Here is a 12,776-nt window from a genome sequence, read left to right as displayed (position 1 = left end):
GACAGCAAACAGGAAGACACAGTAGAAGAGAAATAGCTAGAGGCCACAGGAAGAGATACACTGGGCCTAACTGGAGTTTTTGAAACTCAAAGCCCACCCCCTAGTGTCACATTTCCTCCAATAGGGCCACACCTCCTAATCCTTTCTAACCATGCCAGTTTCTGATGACTAAACATGCAAATACAAGCCTATGGATATCATTCTTATTCAAACCACCACATTCCATTCCCTGCCCCTCATTGGCTTGTAGCCACATCATAATGCAAAAACTTCAAAAGATCCCATAGTCTATCACAGTATCAACATTGTTTAAAAGTTCAAAGTCTCTCCTGAGACTCATGGCTATCTCTTAACCATAACCTCCAATAAAGTCAAAATTAAAAAAGCAGACCACATACTTTCAACATACAATGACATAGAATATGTATGACCAATATAAAAGGGGCTGCGGAGGGAGCACATACTGGACCAAAGCAAGACTGAAAAACAAGGGGGAAAACATCCAAACTCTCCATGCATCTCCATGTCTAACGTCAAAGAATCTTCAGATCTCCACCTTATTTCAGCTTTGTTGACTGCAAAACACTTTTCGATCTCTTTCTCTTGGACTGGTTACACTCCCTGTGAACAGCATTCCTTGGCAGGTATTCCACAACTCTAGCATCTCCAACACAATCCACTTGTCACCTCCACAGTTCAACACAATGACCTCTCTGTACCTCTATGTGGGGTCATCCCTGACACATGCCTGGCCTCAGCAGCTTGTCCTAGCTGTACAGATTCCATAGCCTCTTTCCTGTATCTTTGACTCTAAAGCCAGAACCACAGGACCAAAGATGCCAAGTTCTTCTTCCTAGGGCTGGAACTTGTCCCTCTTGTTCAATCACATCTGCATCAGCTTTCTATTGTTGGTGATTTCCTTCACTCCCTAAATTTTTCTTTAATTCCTTTTCACAAGTTAGAATCTTGGCTGGGTGAGGTCTTACCTTGAGCTCACCCCTCCCTTTATTCCCATTATCATCTGACTTTTCTTTAAAGTTTTTAATCTTCTTCGACATTATACTTAGCTTCATTTTACTCCCTGCTGTTCCTTTTCTCCCCAAACTGTACATTTTTTTATTTTTCCTTGCTCAACTTGCTCCTTTTCATTATAGATTTCCAATAAGAGCGGCCACAAATAACCACACAACACTGTAAATACTAGGCTGTCTTTAAATAGCCTCAGCCAGACTCTTCAACTTAGCCTCAGGCAGATATTTTAGGACTAGAGCAAAAGCAGCCACATTCTTTGCCAAAATACCAAAATATTAAACCCTGCTTAATGCATTCAACTGCTTTCCTAATCCAAAGTCCATATTCTACCAACAGTATCAGACCTGTCACAGCAATGCCCTAGTCCCTGGCACCAATTTCTATCTTGGTCACAGTTCTATTGTTGTAAAGAGACATCATGATCAAGGCAACTCTTATAAAAGAAAGAACTGAGACTTGCATACAGTTCAGAGTTTGAGTCCGTTGTCATCACAGTTGGGAGCATGGTAGCACACAAGCAAACATGGTACTGGAGAAGTAGCTGTGAGTTACGTCTACATCCAGATCTGCAGAGTCACTGGGCCTGCTGTAGGCTTGTAAACCTCAAGGCCCACCTCCAGTGACATTTCCTCCAGCAAGGCCATACCTACTTCAATAAGTCCTTACCTCCTAATCCTTAATAGTTGTGGATGAAGTCCAATTATGCAGGGTCAGATTATGCTTTAGTAGATTTAAAATATCTATTTTTTCAAGACAGGGTTTATCTATGTAGCCTGCCTCTGCCTCCTAAGTGTTAGGATTAAAGGTGTCTGCCACCACTGCCCGGCCAATATCTATGCATTCTATAAAGGGTACCATTTCTAAAAGTGTAGTAGGCGGCTGAGAGTTAGTGGTATACTCCTTTAATCCCAGTCCTCCCTCTAATTGGCAGACAGAGGCAGGCAGATCTCTATGAGTTTGAGGCTGGCCTGGTCAACAGAGCTAGTTTCAGGACAGCCAGGGCTACAAAGAAATCTTGTCTCTAAAAGCCATAAATAAATAAATAAATAAATAAATAAATGTATAGTATGTGTGTATGTTTGTCATGGTGATATATAGTAAGTCTCTGTTAATAGCTAATAAATGTTTTCTCAAATTTTAAGAAAATATTTAGGTTCTGTGGATTGTAGTTACCTACAGTCTTATTTAGTGAAAGAATTGGTTCTATAGACCAGTTACCTCAATGGGTTAAGACTACTTTAATATATAAGTACACAGCAAAATTGTGTTGGGCTGGGGAACATGGATGTTGGAAGAACACTTGTGTAGCCTGTGTTAAGGGTCCTGGTTTGAGCCTCAACAATAAAAATAAGTAGTGAGTGGTATACCCCAGAAATTGTCACTATTTAAATATATGATCACCCATTATCTGTGAATAGAGAAGCAAAAGTCTCCTATAAAGCTCAATTATCATCTTCTGCTTATAACTTCAACATTTCCCTCTAAACAACTTAGTTCATAAAATAATAGTGAGAAATAGTAATTGTATTCTGACTTCTTGGCTAAATAGGTAGAATGTTATAATAGAAATAAGAGCCAAGCAACCTCAGTTCTGATTCTAGTATTATTTCCTAGATGAGTCAACTTTAGGCATTTCTTTAGAACTTTCTGAGCATCAGAGCCTTCATCTATAAAAATGGGAATAATAAAAGATTCTCTATAGGACTCATAAGGATCAATAAAGTATATATAAGGAATTTAATATGAAAAGTATTCTCTGTTAAATAGTTGATCTGAGCACATGGGTGCATAGTATTTGTATTTACTCCCCACCCCCAACCAATTCTAAAAAATGGTTCAGATTTTGGACATAAGTCAAGGCAATGGTTCTTTAAGGAAAGGAAACATGAAATGAAGTATGTTTGGGGCTAAGGATATAATTCCATGGCTGGAAACTTGCCTAGCATGTGCAAAGCCCTGAGTTTCCTCCTTGGCGCTAGAAAACAATGTTTGAGGCCAGATATAAAAGTCTAGCTATACCTGGAATCTCAGCACTTGGAAAGTGGTAACAGAAAGAGAGTCCAAGGCCAGAGTGAAAAATGAGCCTCTGCGTCAAATAGAAGCAACAAAGCACAATAAATGCCCCATATGCGACCCATCTCTGTCCCAAGGCATTGTAAACCCAAATGCAGAGATACAATGCCTAGTCTTACTGGTTGGAAGTAACAGGAATGGAAATTCAGAGCTGCAACTTGGGTTTAGTTGGCAGACTGAGAAAACCCAAACAACAACAATAAAATCCACCAGAACTAAGGGACCAAATCTCTGAAGATTTCCCTCAAAGTCAACTCTGGTTTTTTGTTTGTGGGAGTTTTTTGTTTTGTTTTGTGTTTTGTGTGTGTGGTGGGGGGGTTGTTGCTTTTTGGGGGTTTTTTTTGGGGGGGTTGTGTTTTGTTTTGTTTTGTTTTGTTTTTCAAGACAGGGTTTCTCTGTGTAGCCCTAGCTGTCCTGAAACTCACTCTGTAGACCAGGCTGGCCTCGAACACAGAAATCCACCTGCCTCTGCCTCCCAAGTACTGGGATTAAAGGTGTGCGCCAAATATTTTTTATTCTTGACCCATTCCCTCCAACTCCTCCCAGATCACCCTCCTCCATCTTAGAGCATGGTGGCATGCAGGCAGACAGGGTGCTAGAGATGTAGCTAAGAATTTTACATCCAGCTACACAGGCAGTAGGAGAGGAGAGACACTGTGCTCAGCATAAGCTTTTGAAACTTCAGAGCCATACTTCAGTGACACACTTTCTCCAACAAGGCCACATTTATTCCCAAAAGTCCACACTTCCTAATCCTTTTAATCATTTCACATAGTGCCACTCCATGGTGAGTAAATATTCAAATATGTGAGCCTGTGGGGGCCATTCTTACCTTTCTGAACTTCATTAACTCTTGTACACATGTGTATACACACACACACACAGAGAGAGAGAGAGAGAGAGAGAGAGAGAGAGAGAGAGAGAGAGAGAGAGAGAGAGAGAGAGAGAGAGAGAGAGAGAGAGAGAGAGACTACTGAGTCCAAATAAGTCTAATTAGTTCTACCAGAATGTCCACAGGTATGGGGTCATCCACTAGACCATGGCATAAACCCAAGGAAAGCCAACTGTACCCTTCCCCCAGCCGTGAGCAGGCTAAATAGACCTTGGTTGTTTCCTATGATTGGACCTTAGTGACCCAGGTGGAGTCAATTTCCTACAGGAGTAGACTGCTTGCTGAGCTTGCTTTGCAATCCAGCTGAAACTAAGGATAGGGTCTAAGACTTTCCCTATATAAACACAGTGCTGACTATTAAGCTTTGAGCCTTGATCAGAAACTTTTGTCTTGGCTTCATCCTTCTCTCATACCTGTCCTATTCATTTCCAGCCCCTCTTTCAGGTAACCCAGTTCATCCATGGCTGCTGGACAGCTATAGCCAACTCACCTCCCCACAGAAACAATTAACTGCCAATAGCTCTTCAGCAGGGGTGGGACCTCATGAGAACCTCCCCCATCTATCTGGAACATTGACTGGCTGGTATCATGTGCATGGGAGAGGGTATGTGACATAAATGTTCCATTCATGGATGAGTAAACTTCAAATACACTTATTATCTACATTCAAAGTCAACTTGTAAGATTTCTTAGTCAGGGTTTGAATTCAAGCACAAAACACCATGACCAAGAAGCAAGTTGGAGAGGAAAGAGTTTATTCAACTTACACTTCCACATTGCTGTTTATCACCAAAGGAAGTCAGGACAGGAACTTACACAGGGCAGGACCTTGGAGGCAGGAGCTGATGCAGAGGCCATGGAGGGGTGCTGCTTACTGACTTGCTTCCCATGGCTGGCTGAGCCTGTTTTCTTATAGAACCCAGGACCACCAGCCCAGGGATAGCACCACCCACAATGCCCCCCCCCACCCTTGCTCACTAATTGAGAAAATGACTTACAGCTGGATCTCATGGAGATATTTCCTCAAGGGAGGCTCCTTTCTCTGTGATAACTCCAGCTTTTGTCAAGTGGGCACACAAAACCAGTCAGTATACCACACAAAGAAAGCCACCCGAATGCTGAAAACGGAATATATCTTCATCTTTCAGGTACACACCTGCAGGAACTATATAGTTTTCATGGAAAAGAACAAATTTACAGGAAGTGCAAAGGGTGTTAAGATACAGAGTTTGCTTCAGCAAGTGCTTTTCTGGCCCATTTTGTAGCAAGTCTCCAGCAAACTTCCTTGGGTTCCTTCCAATCAAGACAATATTGAAGCTTGCATGTGGCCTTGCCTTCCACTCGTGAGGCATTTCGGATATGACCTCTGTCAAAGGATCCTCTACAATATCTACCAACATGGTATAAAGAATCCAACTTGTCACTTTCACAGTGTCCATCTTCTGCATAAACAAACCAATTTGTTTCAGTAATGCAGGATATGTATATATATATATATATATATATATATATATATATTAATAAATTAAATTCTTGCTTTTAATTTTTCAGTAGAAAATATGAAATAATTTAAACATTTATTTTAGTTTGGTTTAGTTTTGGAAAACTGAAATTTTTCACACATACTCCATATATTTATTTATTATTCCCCTTTGGTTTCCTGTGTATTTGCTAGCCTAAGGTAGCTAAGGTTTCCTCCAATTACAATAATTATGAGAGAAAAAAAAGGAAGATGATTTAAAAAATGGCTTCACATAATAGAGTTAATATTAAAACCTGTGTTCATTCTTGACAAACACTTTAGAACTTAGGACAACTGAGATACTCTAAGGCATGAAAAAGATTAAGACAATGCCCCTGCTTTCAGATAATTCTCTGTCTACTGAGCAAAACAGAGAATTCTGCAGCCAATTAACAGAGTTGTGCTGAATGCTGCCCTGCAAGAGTGAGTGAGCCCAGGAAGGATAAGAAGGTAGGGGAGGAAAGTTGAGGAGGTGGACGCTTGCTTTAGGAGAAAGTGGAGGTGGAAAGGCAGCAAGGGTCTTTCTGAGGACTTGATCTGGAGTTGATGGTAGGATTTTACCTAGTGGAGATGAGAAGTCAGGAGCAGACACTCAAGGCTGAGGGAACCAAGCCAACAAAGACTTCACCAAAGCAGGCGCCTGTGTGGAGTACGGGAATAGGTAGATGAAGCTAATTACAGAAGTTTACATAGAAACTGTACTTCTGAGAGTTCTGCCATTTTAAAAACAAACTATACTACTATTTATTTAACATAATATTTAAATGATGCTTTAAAACATAAATGCCTAGTTTAGTTCCATATTGAGTAGTAATATGAATGAAATCACACATCTGAAGTGCTAATTACATGGTTCTAATATCCATTAAACAAAAATAAGTCACGTATACTTGTACAAGGGCTTACACTAGCACCAGTTAGAGTTGTCTTTGTCTCTTGTGCCCTCGGGGGCCAGCACTCTGCTAGCTGGGAAGTGCTCACTGCTTTGCAGCTTTTGTGAACTGTGGAGGATAGTGGGAAAACTTTTTGCTATGAGATCACTCTCTAAGAAAGCACTGAATGCCTGCCAGAAGCAAGCAGATACTGACGAAAAATGCTAACACAGGTGAAAGAGAGAAAGATAATTCAGTAAGGTGAGAAGGAAAAGGGCATCACATGGTTGCACAGAAGGGAAAAACCACTTCATCACAGGAATCTAGTGGGAAAAACAAATTGATAGGTAACTTTAAGTTACGTAATTTGAGGTTTATTTATTTTGTTTTGAATGGACACTTGAGCAAGTGTATCAGGATAACTACTAGTCATAATTAGTTTTCTGAATTTAAATTTTAATTCGAGTTTAACAACCTTGTCTTTCAATGCAGCAATCATACTAGCCACATATCAGGTACTAAAAGTCACATGACTGGTGATTACTGCATAGAATAGGGAAAATTCAGGGCATACTCATCATAGCCAAAAATTCCTCCTTTTCCATCTTTATTTATATAGTTCCAAACAAAAATTGTATATATTTCACACATATAATTGTAATGTATAATTTGAAAATATATACAGATTACATAATATTTACCACTATCAAGATAATTAATACATCTAACCCCTCATTGTTGCTATTACAGGTTGTGAAAGTGTGTAAGAGACTTACTATTTTTGTAAATCATGAGTCAGATAATATAGTATTTGTATAATATAGTAATATAATATGACCATCGTGTTGTACATTACATACCCAGAGTTATTCATCCTAAATTATTTAACTATTGTTCTTTTGAGTAAAATACTGTACTAGACATACAGGATGTCAAGGACTAGCATTGCAAACTACACTGCATTACAAGGAAGATCCCCCAAATAATAGTGGAAGAGGCTCATTTTACTAGCCACAGAAACAAGACAACAATGAACTAGTTAAAGGGGAGGTACAATTATCAATAAACAGAAAAAGACTGCTGTTCTGCAGGAATGGTCATTGTGAGCTTGCTTGATTATAGCAAGATGTAAAATACGATGTAATGAGAGTAAATCCCATTGCCTCATGGTGTTGCTGGAATCCCATGGAGTAGCTTCTTCAGGATGAAAAGAACAAAACAGAAAGATGTTTCTAAATTAGGGTTCTACCTCCAGAATTCTGGGTTTCTACTGAGGTTACTTATATCTCTAACCAGGCTACCAACCAGCACAGATGTCCAAACTGTTCATAACTTAAGATTTCTCTCCTGGACACACTTTTCCTCTGACGACTCCTCTCAGCTTTTTATGTATTTTTATGCAGTTTTTTCCCCATTTACTGTGGCCATGTATCCACTTCTTCTGAGCCTGGGCTTTTCTGTCAGTAAGAATGGACTAAGGATATCTGTAGAAAACACTAAATTAAAAGAGCATGCACGTGGCATGCCTAGTAGCAGCATAGAAAATTCAAATAAAACTATTTATTTAACATAACTCACGGGGCTGTTTCTACCGTTTTCTGTTTTGCCCAGCTTACAGAGCAATGCATAGACTGGATTGGTGGAAGCGGAGGCAGGCTGCATCCTCGGCTGTGAAGCCTCTGACAACTAAAAATCAGCGAATCCTTGTGCCTGTATCTTACAAGATACAAGCTATGACTAAAACTGAAAGAACTTGAATGGAAACTAAAATATCTTGAGATCCAGTTGTAAGACTCCAGGGAGCCTTAGCTTACCTAAGGGAACCACGTGGAGCTGGGATCCATGCAAAAAGCAAGAGGAATTTATTGTTCCAGTGCACTGGGGTCATCGCAGTCCTGAAGGAGAGGCAGCAACCCCAAACTCCTGTTCAGTGAGTTGTTATATGGTTTCCAGGGGCAGAATAAAGCATCAGCAACTAGGCACAATATGATTGGCAGAACAGTGCACCCTTTTGGGTTTTTTTGTTTTGTTTTGTTTTTTGTTTTGGTTTGGTTTTGGTTTTCAAGACAGGGTTTCTCTGTGTGGCCCTGGCTATCCTGGAACTCACTCTGTAAACCAGGCTGGCCTCAAACGCAGAAATCCACCTGCCTCTGCCTCCCAAGTGCTAGAATTAAAGGCATGTACTGCCGCCACCACCCCGCTAAACTGATTGGTCTTTAGGGAATGAGGTGACAAGGACTTCCCTTGTCTGGAGGTGAGCAACAGTCAGTCCTGCGGAATGTGTCCCCACCTGAAGGTAGGTTCTGTCCTGTGGTCTGAGAAATGTTAATTAGCCTCTCCCTTCCTGAGGAGCAAGTGTTTCATGACCTTCCCAAAGTTCCTAAGCTGGAACTTTTCAAAGTCATCAGTGAGCATAATGGCTGCTTCCAAAGCACTCCAGGCAAAGGCTTAAAATCATGCCAAAGAATGGCCATCTTTGAAAACAGTGGCCTACTAGTGAACAGAGGACTTCTAAGCCACAGGGAACATTTGGCAACTTAAGCACTGAGTTTGAGAGTATTACTTCCTTAAGGATCTGAAGGGTTAGGAGAGGCAGACTTCCAATATGAGCAAAGGAATAGCCCTAATTCAAGATCATTTCCAAAAATTAGAGAATCATAAATTAGTATAGGTAGTATAGGAATACAAGCACATCTTTGTGGGTGCACATGTGTGTCTGTCAATGTGCATGTTCAGAGAGGTACACATGCGTTCATCATGGGTCTGCATGTAGAAGACAGAGGACAATTTGGGGTAGTATGCCTCAGGTACCATCAACCATAGTTTTTTTGTTTTGTTTTGTTTTGTTTTTGAAGTAGAGTCACTCCTTGGCCTGGAGCTCAGCAATTAGGGTAGGCTGTCAGGCCATTAAGTCCAAACATTAGATCGTCTGTCTTTGTCTCCACAGGGCTAGAATTTCAAGTGTATACTACTGATACAGTCTATAAATGATACAGCCTAGGGGTCTTGATCAGGTTCCTTTTCTCTGACAGTTAAAGAATTAATAAGCAGGAAAAATCTAAAATGCAACAGATAGCAGCAGAGGAATCTTAAGAGCCGCAGATAGGATCAGTAGTTGAAGAGAGGTGTTTATTGCAGATGAGGAAGTACATACACAACACAGGAAAAAGTATACACACACACACACACACACACCCTTTGCAATGCATGCAATGCATTGTTCATGGGAGGGACTCAGAAAGCAAAAATCCAGTCTCTTCTTGAGGCCTAGGAGTTTTGAAGCCTCTGAAGTCTTCCTCCTCTAATTTAATGTTTGAAGACAGGTAAGATGGGTGCTTGGTCCACAACTGTTGGGTGGCATGTCCTTCTCCAGGCAGTCCGTGAGCAGGGGTCCAGATGGTGGGAGATAAGAGCTCATGGGCTTTTGTCTCAAGTCAGGAGGTTGAGGAAGAAGCTGGCACTCTTGGAAATTTGCCACATTTATTACCTAGTGATGGCCCCTCCCACATCTGTCTCCCTACAAGGGAGTCTATCTAACTCCTGCTCTCTCCCTAATGTGGCCAGGTTTGTTTGTTTGTTTGTTTTTTACATGTGTCCTAGAAATTGAACTCAGCATCTTACCAACTGAACCATCTCCACAACCCTGAAAGGGTTGATTCATGCCATTGATATCATTGATTCTTGTGCCAGAGTTTACTTCATTTTTGACTAAAGAACTTCTCAGCACATAACTTGTATACAAGTATTCACTGGATCTTTGCATGTTTTGAGATGATCTTTTTGAATATTCACTAACTCATTGCACAGAACCAAAAGGGAGGTGTCCATATGTCTAAGACTGCTACTTAAGGATGCTACACCGCTGATCCAGGAGGCCTTTCTATCAGTTTACTCCATACAAAAACAGGGAGACCTGCATGATAACAGGGAGCCAGACAACTTCACTACCCCCACTGCTTAATCACTGGGTCAGACAAAGAACCTGGCAAATTGCCATCCACTTTGTCAGGGCCGTTTAAAAGGGATGCCAGAGACCCTCCTCTACTTCATTCTCCCTCAGCACCTCTTTCCATTGTCACAGAAACAAAGTGTGAGGAAGAAGAAAGGAGAGGAAGGCAAAAGAGGATATGTGGGAGGACAAAAACACAAATAGGGGTGTTTCTTACCCATGATGCTTGGTTCTTGTTGACAATGAGGATGATGGAAACAGTTAATGACAACACTTGGAGACTGGTGTTTTTGTCTATTCTATTTACTCACAGCATTTGGAACTGTAAAAGACTAGAAAACCTAGTGAAGAAAATCATTTAGGCATCTAAAATGGGGTGCTTAATTGGCTGGTATCGAGCCATACTTCAGAAACGAATTTTTTAACTACTGCCCAAGGGCAAAAATAATTGAAACAAGAGTTACCGATAATATGCACCTGATGGCCAATTCTGGCTACAGATTGAACTCTCCTTAGAAGATAAGAATTTTTGAAAATTCAATTGCAGACAGATCAGGGCTATTAACTTTAAGCAACAGAAATTATATCGATTTGAAGCAAAGAAGGGGGGAAGATATCTATTGATTTATTCATTAAACCAAACATAGAGATCTCAGGAAGGACTTTAGGTTCTCTCTCTCTCTCTCTCTCTCTCTCTCTCTCTCTCTCTCTCTCTCTCTCTCTCTCTCTCTCTCTCTCTCTCTCTCTCTCTCTCTCTCTCTCTCTCTCTCTCTCTCTCTCTCTCTCTCATTGTATGCTGGACTGACTGGATAAACTGGAGTCCTCACACTTTCATGGGAGAAGTCATTCTTTCATAAATTTGCCCCATGTTATGCACAGGCCTACTACCCAAAAAGCACAGGTAGTACCTGGATCATCAAGGCACTCCAAATATCTCACTGCTGCCTATAACTTTCTTCACAAAAGACTCAAGAAAAATATGCATTCCTCCCAATATCAAAGGGTATGATCATTTTACCGAAAGGTCAAGATGCCTCCTCCCATGGCACCATTGCTATACAGTCAAGCCTGCCTAGAAAACAGAAGTAGGGCAAAGACAAAGACAAATAGCCTAACTAAGAGACTAGGTAAGACCTCTCAGATAGGACAGTCTTATTAAGTGTGGAGGAAGCTGATGTTCCTAAATGGGTCCCATATGGACAGGATGGTTGTAATTCCTACTGTGTCACCATTTAAAAAGTAATTGGAGCATTTTTTTTAAATACAAAGTCAAATCCTTGTCAAATCCCTTAAAATATTCTTTGCTTGCTGCCCAGAACTGATGAAACATCTGTTTGGTGACAAGATAAAAGAGATAATAAGATGTTGATATACTAATCATTATGAAAATCATTTTGGAGTATGAGGGTGTTCTTTGCAGTTTTATTATTGTGAGAAAACTCAGTGAAGGGAAAGTGGAACAAAAAGTAGAAAGTCAATTCTTTTTTCTTCAATTACTTAAGTGTTTTACCTTATTTCACAAACACGTATACAGAAATAGATTTTATAAGAAGCATACACACAGAGAGATACACACACAAACACAGAAAGAGATTTTATAAGAGACACATGCACAGAGAAGGAGGTATGTTTTTCTCCTCCCAAACAGAGATAATACTTGCTTTACATTGTTAAAAAAAAAAAAAAAGAACTAAGTAAAAAAGATAGATCCACCTTTAGGACTATATAACTATTACGCTATTTCAGTTTTTCTTTTACTTCAAAAATCAAGGCTGAAGATGTAGCTCACTTAGTAGAATGTTTGCTAAGCATGCACAGAACACTGAGTTCAGTCCTTAGCACCTTGTGATCCTAAATCAGAGAGGTAGAGAAAGGAGAATCAGAAGACATCCTTGGATACAGTAGGCACTATCCCAAAAGAGAAAGATGAATTGTTAAGATAAAAATGTTCCCACTAAAAAGGCTTTGTGTTTCAGTGACACAGAGTTTAGAATTATAGGATAAATTAAAGGGCAGTTGGTGCACTCTGTCCTTTGAGAAATACACATGGATAGTAGAACCAAAAAAACCATGAGGAAAAATGACAATAAAAATGTTTTGACCCACCCCTGCCAGAGGAGAGTTGGCCTACAGGGAGTGCTCTGACCCCAAGACTCAGGTGAGATCTCCATTTTCTATCTGGGTTCCCTCTGAGGCAGGTCCTCTCAGGAGAGCATGCAGGCCACAGAAGCAACAGAGCTTCCTAGACAGGGTGCCTTTGGGTTTTCTTTTACTTTTTTTTTTTATTACGTATTTTCCTCAATTACATTTCCAATGCTATCCCAAAAGTCCCCCATACCCCCCCACTTCCCTACCCACCCATTCCCATTCTTTTGGCCCTGGCATTCCCCTATATTGGGGCATATAAAGTTTGCAAGTCCAATGGGCAGTGATAGC

The sequence above is a fragment of the Mus caroli genome, chromosome 10 (assembly GCF_900094665.2).
Source record: "Mus caroli chromosome 10, CAROLI_EIJ_v1.1, whole genome shotgun sequence".
NCBI lineage: Eukaryota > Metazoa > Chordata > Mammalia > Rodentia > Muridae > Mus > Mus caroli.
This window is presented reverse-complemented; position numbering follows the sequence as displayed.